Source organism: Denticeps clupeoides, chromosome 9 (genome assembly GCF_900700375.1).
Source record: "Denticeps clupeoides chromosome 9, fDenClu1.1, whole genome shotgun sequence".
Taxonomy (NCBI): domain Eukaryota; kingdom Metazoa; phylum Chordata; class Actinopteri; order Clupeiformes; family Denticipitidae; genus Denticeps; species Denticeps clupeoides.
The window spans coordinates 9,958,259-9,968,774 of NC_041715.1; the positions used below are offsets into that span (position 1 = coordinate 9,958,259).

Genomic DNA, 10,516 nt, shown 5'->3' on the forward strand with positions numbered 1-10,516 from the left:
AAAAGATTTCATGAAAACATGAACAGCATCAACTCTAAACTCAGAGTAGCTTCCATAGAAGTTTTATAATAAAAGCAGTTATAATATCTGTAAAATGTGAGATACAGTGATGACAGACTCATACCCACCCAAGCAAGGATACTGGAAACTATGATGACAAACTGGCAAAAGTGGGGTATAAACAGCTCCAGTTTGTCTGCTTCCCTCCGGCTAAAACCGGGGTATGTGTGCGGGAGTGAAATTCTCCACCCACAGACATTTTTCTCCACATCTCTTTAAACCGTGAAGCTGAAGCAGGAGTCATAGATGCCAAAATTTTACTGAGTGGTCTTTGAGTTACCTTTACAGCAGAGAGAGCAATAATGCCCACCCTTCCCCCCGTAACGACCAATTACACTGATGGATCTGGTACAGCCTGTGCGGGTATTACTCAAAATCTAGTTCTCTAAGACCGGCTCACAGAAGAGGAATGTAGTGCGTAATGGGAGGTTCGTTTTGTAATGTACTGAGCACGTGGCCATACGCCATACCTTCAACTGCCCATGTGAAAGCATTGCAGGTAAATATGATTTTATTTAATTTATTTATTTTGTATTAAAGTTTAGGTAACGCAAAAAGTAAAATGTCAAAGGCAATGTAATTTGAAATAGTTTTTAACAAAGGCTTGCGTATGGAGTGTTTATAAAGGTTTATGTATACAGCACTGGGTAGCATAGTATCTGCATACCAGAATTTTGTTCCTGAGCTAAACAATTTATTGCTTTATAGATCAGAAGCAGGACTTTAAAGTTGGTTATAAAGAACTAGTGATGTGATGCGAGTGTTGAAAGATCTTTGTTTTTTTTGTTTTGATTTTAGGTGTAGTTTTTTTAATAAGTTGTTCCTGGCTGTTCCCTGTTCAAAATCCTCTGAGACCTGGTGAATCTTTTTTATGTGCCATGAAGTCTGCTCAGCATTCCGGCATTAAGAGGATTTTTTTTTAAAGAGGCCTCTTTAGGTTTAACAAAAGATCACCAAATTTAGATATAATGACACACCCAATGTGTGGTTTTCAATATAATTACACAATTACATAACAAAATCAAATAGAGAGAAACATATTTGTGATGCCTAGGTGCTCGCAGCACCAACACAACCAGTTTGGACACACCAACTCGGTGGTTGTTATGGAGACTAAGATTTTGAAGAATCCAACTAAAGAAACATATTTAATATTTTTTAGCCGGTGAAGATGAAGTGTGCTTTGGAGAGACCACAATGTTCAACCGTTTGTCTTGCTTGCTTTTTTATTGTTTATTACAGAACCTCTCGTGTGTCTTCATTTTTGTTCTATGATGTAAAAATGCAGGACCAATAAATGAGAAGTGTGTCCAAACTTTTGACTGGTAGTGTATATTGCATCACAACATTTGTCTGTGTATCCATGTCATAAACCATAGTTATGGGCTCATTAAATCGTAGGTATGAATGTAGAGGGTTTAATAATTATGTGTTAAAGTTATCCGTCTTATCCAACACTTATAAACCAGAGAGATATGACACGAAGCAGTTGAGCTCTTTTTACTTGCAAGGAGAGCGATCAGAGACGACCATGCCTCCAAAAGCTCTGCCGTCTCTTCCGCTTCCTCTCTTTTTATTTAATAAAGGGCGGTACATTCATCACAGGATCACACCATATAAGCTTATAATTTGCATGTAGGGTTGTCTCTTGGTAGACGCTCCATCGCCAGGTCTTCTTGTTTTCTTGCTTCGCTGCGGCTGCAGGCCTCCTCTTATCAAGTCGCGGTCATTCTGTTCTGCAAACAACCTTTAGCCCACCAGTTTCTCATCCAAGAGACTAATGATTAAATATAGTGCGCATATTAAAAAGAATAATACAGTTTAATACATGTGAGATATAAATGTCAAAAAGGAAATAAAAGGTAATTGCATGATAACTTACATATATTTTCCAACATTATGCATGCTCGGCAAAAGAAAGAAAAAAAAACTGTTGATTTCCAGCTAAAACCTATGTTCATGGCTCAGGCCGTACGTTGTTCTTGAGTGATGATAGGTAAAATTCCACTCTACACAGTGTTTACATTGCCACCGCCGACCATAAAACTGTTTACGTAGTCGCTGTCGACACACACACACACACACACACACACTCCTTTTCCCAACGTGGAGGCTGTTGGTCTAATTTATCAATTAATCAGTGTAGGCAGGATGCTGGATTTCCCGGGGCCATTATGGAGGATTAAGGATTACCTTCACACCCGGCATAAACAGGGGCGTACTTCAATATTCAATGCATTTAAATCAAGTCATTCAGTCCCACAAACGAGGCTCACACTACAGAAAGAATTTTAGACTCAGTATTTTTTAAGGTGAGATATTTTTCAAATGTAATGCTTTCTAAATAGATGGCTGTTGCTGAGCCTTGTGGCCAGGAGCCTTGATCAGGACTCCAGCAGCTTCCTCACAATAGGGACGAAGATAGGAGAATTTAATTAGTGCGGCTTAATGATTCCTTTTATTAGGCCTGGGGTGTCTGCTCTCCCCTTGCTCGTGCATATTCATGATCCTGTTCTCTTTTATTGTGCGGACCAAGAGGAGAACACCAGGGCAGACACTCTGGGAGCAGGGATCTGTCGAACAATACAAGTTTCAGCTTTAAGGATATCAGCAGTTTGCAATGTATTAGACAATAGGTCAACAAATAAACAGTCCTGGCCAGGGTTCTCACAGAGTGAAGTGCCGATGTTCCCCTCGTGGCTGTGTGGTTTTTATCCATGTGCTCCAGTTTCCAGGGGAACGTTAGAGTACTGCATGCCTGCGGTTAGACTTTTGCACATGGAATGCAATTATATGATTATGGGTTCAGGTGGATTTTTATCACTACACACGTAATTTTAGATTACATTAGATGATATTAGGCTGCAAAATGTCAAATGCTACGTTGATAACAATAAAAAAGCTGTGACTGGACAATTTTACATTACAAAATAAAAATTAATTGTCTGTTTTAGTTTCATGTTTCGTTTTGTTAATCGTCCCAAAATCTGACTGCACTGTGAATAAGTCGAATTATTTGCAAAAAAAAAATGGAGCAGGAAGGGATAAAACAGGACTTTGCACTCAGGGTTGCCAGATTGGTCTTGAAGTTTTCACATAATATTGCTTGAGGAACTCCATTCATATGGAATTATGTTAAGTCTGTTGAATACTTATACAGTAGATTTGTGTTTCATTATTTATATTTTTGGATAACTGTTGGAAATTTTTTTCAAATATATACTGAAAGTGAAGTGATTGACATAGTTATGCACACATCAAAATGTGTCCTCTGCATTTTACCAATCACCCAAGCCATGAAAGGCACCTGGGGAGCAGTGTGTGGGGACGGTGCTTTGCTCAAGGCGACCTCAGTGGCACCTTGGTGTTTTGGGATTTTAGCGTGCAACTCTTCGGTTACGAGTTGAAGCTTGGCCATCACTGCCCCATACTAATGAGAGCATGTTTAAATACACTAGAATGTGTTAAGCAGGGTGAAGGAGAGCTGCCAACGATTGTATAAGGCTCGTCCCATTGTACTTTATAATGACAAATATTATTTTTTCTTCTGGGTCACTGAAAAAAATGACTCAAACTAAAAGGGCTGGGTGGGTAGATATTTCGTCTACAAGAAGCACTCCAGTCTTGTGTTACGTGCTATTATAAAGCACTCTGAAAATAGGCCTCTGGGTTATACGTGTGGTGCAAAAAAATGTCCCTTCATTGGTGTACACTTATCTTCATTTATCTAAACTACTAAAAGAAAAATTTAACTGTGATTTGTGGGTGAAAATGAAAAGTTGGTCCCCATGCACACCGAAAGCTTACTACATTAACAATATACAACATTGGCATCATGCACTGATGCTCTGTGCAGGTTCCTTGTACCCAATGGTTACCCACATTCACAGGAACCGCTTAATTAGCGCTTTAATGAAAGATTGGTCAGATTTTTTCCATAGAATTGTAGAATTCACAAAACAATTAAGAAGTTAGAACCGGGCCAAAGGCATCACCACAAAGCAGAAATAAGATGGAATTTGAAATAATTGGAAGTCTGTGAGATTTTCTATTGAGATACGGAGCAAACCGCACAAATGAAGGGCCGTGTTCCTGACCTCATTAAATCTCATGTGTCCGTCAGGCAAGCACAGACAAAACGATGGATTTAATTAAAGCATTCAAAGTTCCTGTATCTCTTTTTTTTGACAAGGGGATAAGACCTCTGATTGTGAACAGGGTGTCACATTGTCAGAGTTCACATGAACCAGATTTATAATTAGTATCGGCTTGGAAATTGGCAGGCTTTCAATATGACATGTTAGAGGAGAGTAAGTATTTTGTTTACACGAAATTAATATTCCTGCGTTCTACAATTTATTACGGGATTTTGAGTTCCTGTATTGTTCTAGCTTGTACTACACATTAGTTATGCATCATTTCAGAGCCACTGTAATTGTACACTGACACCATTATTTCACATATCAAAATCAAGACTAGTCAAGGATTGGTATTCTGGTGTGCCGATGTGTAAAAAAAGAAAAAAAAAGTTAATTTAAGTCCTGTCATCTTCAATTTCATAAAGAAATTAAGCTGTAATTCAGATCATGATGAGCCAACAGTCGATCTCAATGTTGTTCTACAGTAATAACCTTATCCCTACAAGATTCTATTAACAGAACTCAGAAAAACGTATACCAATCTGCCAGGATGTCACTTGGATTTGAAAAATAGATGACAGGGGAACATAATTCTAATGACTTTGTGAGGTTTATTTTTAATCAAGACAGAAGTGCACAGAGACCAGCGGTGCACTAGAATTACAGACTTATCAAGGCTGACTCTAATAGATTTATGTGATAGAGGTATTAATTGGTTCAGCTAAGACATGCAGCTAGAACAGTTTGGATGTCATGTCTATGGATTTTGTTACAGAGATTAATTTTGCCTGCTAATCAGAAACGTAAAGAATATTAAATACTTACTGTATCATCAGTTTTGTTCTCAGTCCCACCTTAGAGACTAACAGTAAATGCTTTTGACCTCTGCAGACTGCTCTAGTACAGTTTCCTGTCTTCCCTGTCTTTGACTGGTCTAAACTGCTCATCGTCAGATTATCAGCAGTGTGTGAAATATACAGGCATGCCACTGGTGTTGACGTTCATTTAAGAAGGTCAGGGGACAAGTAAGGCAGGGCCAGAGGAGGAGAAATCCTACTGTGAGTCTAAATGGTTTGAGAGCTGCCTTGTCGTTTCAGCATTGAGCTCCAATGACTCAGCACTGAATACGGTGTCAATGCTGACTATCAGCAGTTAGAATCACTCAGTTCCACGTTCTCAGCTGTCACATGACAGCTAACAATGTGTTTTATTATTTGTGTGTGTTTATTTCAGCAGATTTATTCCTGATCATGACTGAATTTTTTCTGTATTTTTAGCATTACCAAAATGCACACAGATTTTGTAAATCTGGAAAAGAGCTCGATTGAAATTGGACAACTGCAGCTATTTTGCAATAATGAAAACAGCCAGCAAATGGACAAAAGGTCTCAGCAAGGCTCTACATATTTTATACATAATATCATTTTTAATACTTGTAAAGGGCAAGTGGGCTGTTCTTATTGGTGAATGTAATGGATAACTATAAAGCCATTGGGCTATTTGTCATGTATGAAAATGGATGGGTTTACTTATATTAAAAATGGAGCATTGTCTAAACTGTTCTCGGTATTCAGACTCTGCTATGCTGTTTGAGGTGAAGAATGGTGATGGTGCAGACTGCTAGGCTGTTCTACGTTAGAAATCCACTATGGAGGTGCCCTGATGGAGCAAGATTGCACATAATGATGTCTCTTCATCTGAATCCAGCCACCAGTGCTGCACTGCCACTGGGGCTTCGTAGGGAGACGACAGCGGCACAGCAAAGTGTCAAGAGTTTTCACTGTTGTCCGTGAAATGGCGCACCCTTATTACAGCAAACACCCAGGCATTATGGACAGATCCCCATCTCCCTAGGGGGGTCATTATGCCAGAGCTTAGCTGCCTTTTTGGGAACTCCTGAGTAGAGGGTAGAGGGAAGAGACAGCAAACCCAAGGAATGAATCAAAATTAATACGGCTGAGAAAACACAATTCACCATGCCAGAGAAACTCTATCGAACCTCCTGGAGACAGGAGAGTACACCCCGTCAACTCCAGACCACACCGCACATGACGTAAAGATTGATATACGTTCACTTTTTTCTAGGATTGGGGTTGATGCAGTTTTCACATCAACGGTAATATTATATTCTTGAATATCAAAAAAATCTACATTTATTAATGGATTTGACTGTTATCAAAACCATGGTTGGACTGTTTAACACTAACGATACTCAGACACATATTGGACTATTTAATACCAATCCTGATGGTTACTCTGTCCTAGAGCTGCAGACATTCAAAAGAAATTTAGAATTTAGATCAGGAGATGTTTTTAGTTCTGGCAATCATGCCAAACCACATGCCTGCGGGATTTTTTTTTTTTCCTGTGTCTTCGGCCCTCGTGTCTATTTTGTTTTGTGATTAATAAAATCCCATTCCCAGAATATCCCGTCTTTGCTCTTCCTTCCCCCTGTCAGCTCGTGGACATGACAGAAATGTACATTGTCACGGCAGGAAGTGGACAGTACAAGATAAGAGCTGCAAAAAAATAAAAAAATAATCACAGACTATGTCGACTGTATAATATAAGATAAATGGGCAAACTTTTAAGCTCAGGGGGCCACATTGACTTTTAAAATGATCAGACAAGACCGGGCCAGCACCAGATGCAGACATATCAGACATTACAGTGTTAATATTTGCGTTCACTTTTAGAGAGGGCTGTGTTGCTTATCAGCCTTCACTTCGGAGAAAGCCTTGCTAAACTTAGAAAGAAAAGGAAATGAGCGGGTTGGATGCAACCAGAGCTTTTAATATGTTTGTTCAATTACAGTTCAAAATTTGACTCCTTTTAGGGTAAAGAGACAGCTCTTTGCAATATTTGGTGTTTAATGATTTGCACGTGTTGACTTTAAGTTGATAATAAGTTGTGTAGAGTTTGCAGAGTGAAAGTAAAGTGATTCTCATTGTGAAACACAGCACAGCACACGGTGCCCGGGGAGCAGTGTGTGGGGACGGTACTTTGGTCAGTGGCACCTCAGTGACAGTTGGCAGTTTGGGATTCGAACCAACAACCTTCCAATCATGGGTCAGCTTCCTTGCCTGCTAGGCCAACAACTGCCAGTTAGGGTGACCAGATCACTTCTTTTCACTGAACATGTCCAGCTGGGTTTTTAATCTCATCTGGGTAATTAAACATTCGTGACATCATCGGCTTCTACACAAGTATTCGTGCTAGTAAAATTACGGCATAAAAGAACGCAACCCATCTACAAACGTGCAGTCTTTGTGAACGCCCGTCCTCCCTACCCGCAACTATTTTCTTTGGATAAATAAAATTTCTCAAGCAACACGCTAACCTAGTTCTTTTATACATAGCATAAAAGAAAAAAATATACATGCAGTGTCATCTTCATTTAACATGGCAAAAGTATTTGCGGCTACCAGTGCTTTCTTTTTTGGCTTTTTGAGGGTTGAAGGATGCCAACCCCCAGTATAGATGATGTGAATGCTTGACAGTTTCTCACAAACTGTTTTTATGAATTATGGTCTATTGAATTAACTACTGTACACACTTTGGTGGGAAATACTACTAACTGGCCTACTAAAATAATATGTAGCTTATTTTAACACCACGGCACATATTTATTAAGGCTGTCTCCATTGCATGAATCTCCATTGACCTATGCTTTAATATCATTGCCAGTTTAATAGGCTGTTTGATGCATGTAGCTAAAAATGATTTTGATTAATCATGGAGCTGAGGTCTGTGTTATACAAAATGTTCTTTACACATGTCTTTCTGCATTTTTATGGGGAATGAACATTAGAGAGTGGTATTTCATAAACTTTGCATGAAAATTAAGGGATTCAGGAACAAAATTATTCATTATTTTATGTGCAAATCATTTATATCCTTTTTGGGTGTTACTGGGAGGGAAATCTAGGACTTTGTAATATGAAATGCTAGTAATCATGCTTTTATTAATCTTTAAATAGGATTAACAATTGGTCAATCAAAATGCAGTGGCCAATTCTTTATTGAAAAGGAACGTGATTAATTGTCACATGTGACACACAGCACAGCACTCAGCGGACACAGTGAAATGTGGTCTCTGCATTTAACCCATCCCCTGAGGGAGCAGTGGACAGACATGAAAGGCAATCAGGGAGCAGTGTGTGGGGACACTACAGTGCTCAGTGGCAGGTTGGGGTTCGAACTGGCAACCTTCCGATTACGGGGTTGTTTCCTTACTTGCTAGTGCAACCACTGTTCCTCATTGCTCACTGTTTGTAGCAGAATAAATAAAACCCTCCGTTTTTTTGCTGATCTCACCTCGCTCTGCCAATAATCATCACCATTGTCAGATTACCTTAGCCTAGATGTCTTAGCACAGATTTTGCTGTCTAGACCAAGGTCAGCCTTAAGATGAAGCAGACATGAGGTCCATTTCCACCATCAGAAACTCAACCTGTCATGTGTGCGAGTTCGGGGACGCACTCACAGACATGCTTGGAACGGCGGAACAAGTTGTCGCACAGGGAGTGGTCTCTGGAGGAGCTGGGGAGGATGCCGGAGGCGCTTGGCCTGAGGGGGGGGAGGCAGAAGGTGAGTGGTAACGGGAGTGGGGCAGAGGACGCACCGCAGCACGCGGGAGGGGAACTCTGGCTCTGTGGGAAGCAGCGGGGAAGGAGGCGAGGTGATGAGGCTGGGATGGACTAGGGCAGAGGAGAACAGGAAGACGGCTGGGAGGAAGGTGGGGCATCGTTGCAAAAGGTTGGTAGGGTGGTAGTAGCCTAGTGGGTAGCACACTCGCCAGTGAATCGGAAGACCCAGGTTCAAATCCCGCTTACTACCATTGTGTCCCTGAGCAAGACACTTAACCCTAAGTTGCTCCAGGGGGGACTGTCACTGTCTCCTTGGCTGATCTTGCTCCCTCTGGTGGGCTGGTGGTAGTATGTTGGCGTGACAGGACCATGACACATCATGACACATTCCTTCTGATGTGGTTGTGATTTCAGACACTTGGAAGCTAGAACTAGAAATAGTAAAAATTAGTTAAATGCTAAATCAGACTGTTAGACATAGAAGCCAACCACATCTAGAGATACTTGGAGGAAAAGATTCTTATTCCAGTGCATTAAACATGGACAAACATGGTCAAAACCATGGTTGGACTGTTTAACACCAATGATACTCAGACACATATTGGACTATTTAATACCAATCCTGCTGGACACCTATTGCATGGTTACTCTGTCCTAGAAGGGGGTCCTTTTCTGACACAGACTTTCCAAAGGTTTCTTCCATTTTTCTACATTGGAGCTTTTCTGTCTTACATTTACATTTACATTTAGAGCATTTATCAGAGTGACTTACAATCAGTATTTACAGGGACAGTCCCCCTGGAGCAATTTAGGGTTAAGTGTCTTGCTCAGGGACACAATGGTAGTAAGTGAGATTTGAACCCGGGGCTTCTGGTTCACAGGCGAGTGTGTTACCCACTAGGCTACTACGACCCGTGGCCTTACCTTGTGTTCAGAAAGGGGGTGATTTTGGGCTAAATCAGAAATGAATGTTTTTGAATACACATATTTGGATAATTTATCAATGAAAATGTAAAATGAGAAGGTGGACAAGTCCACTTTGGCATCCTGAGCAAAAAGTCTAAGTAAATGTTCATGTTTGACCATGTCACAGAATTTATGTCTTCTAGATTTCCAGAAATGAATAAGAGAGGAGAAGGACTAAATTTACACTTTACATTTAAGGCATTTGGCAGACGCCATTATCCAGAGCGACTTACAACGTGCTTCCATGTTACCATCAATGAAGTTCACTAGGACCCCCAACTATGAATACAACATTCACTATGTTGTAGTTTCTACACATAAGACAGACAATAAACAGGTTACAAGTTGATCTAAATATTCTCTAAAGAGGAAGGTCTGTTCTGACCTCAAGGGGTAGTTCATTCCACCACCGAGGGGCCAAGACAGAGAAGAGTGTAAATGAGTGTCTTCCTTTTACCTTCAGAGATGGAGGGACCAGGCGAGCAGTTCTGGAGGCTCGGAGTATACGAGGTGCAGTGTGAGGTGTAATAAGGGCTGTGAGGTAGGATGGTGCTACTCCATGTTTGGCTTTGTAGGCCAGCATCAGTATTTTGAATCTGATGTGTGCAGCTATTGGGAGCCAGTGGGGGGAACGTAGCAGAGGGGTGGTGTGGGAGAATTTGGGAAGGTTGAAAATCAGTTCAGGTCCATTGAATCTCATCAGTTTGATATCAGAGGAACAATGAATCTCAATGTCAACCTTTATGTGAGCCTTATATAAAA

The 10,516-nt window shown here is 40.5% G+C and overlaps 1 long non-coding RNA gene across 1 annotated transcript; it reads right to left on the reverse strand.

The window, feature by feature from the left end:
* Positions 1–2,432: 2,432 nt before the first annotated feature.
* Positions 2,433–5,151, reverse strand: LOC114797318 (uncharacterized). Its single transcript, XR_003750842.1, has 3 exons — positions 5,025–5,151; positions 2,732–2,829; positions 2,433–2,633 (listed from the first exon to the last, which is right to left on the reverse strand). It is a non-coding gene; the product is annotated as an uncharacterized LOC114797318 (long non-coding RNA).
* Between the last annotated feature and the right edge of the window lie 5,365 nt (positions 5,152–10,516).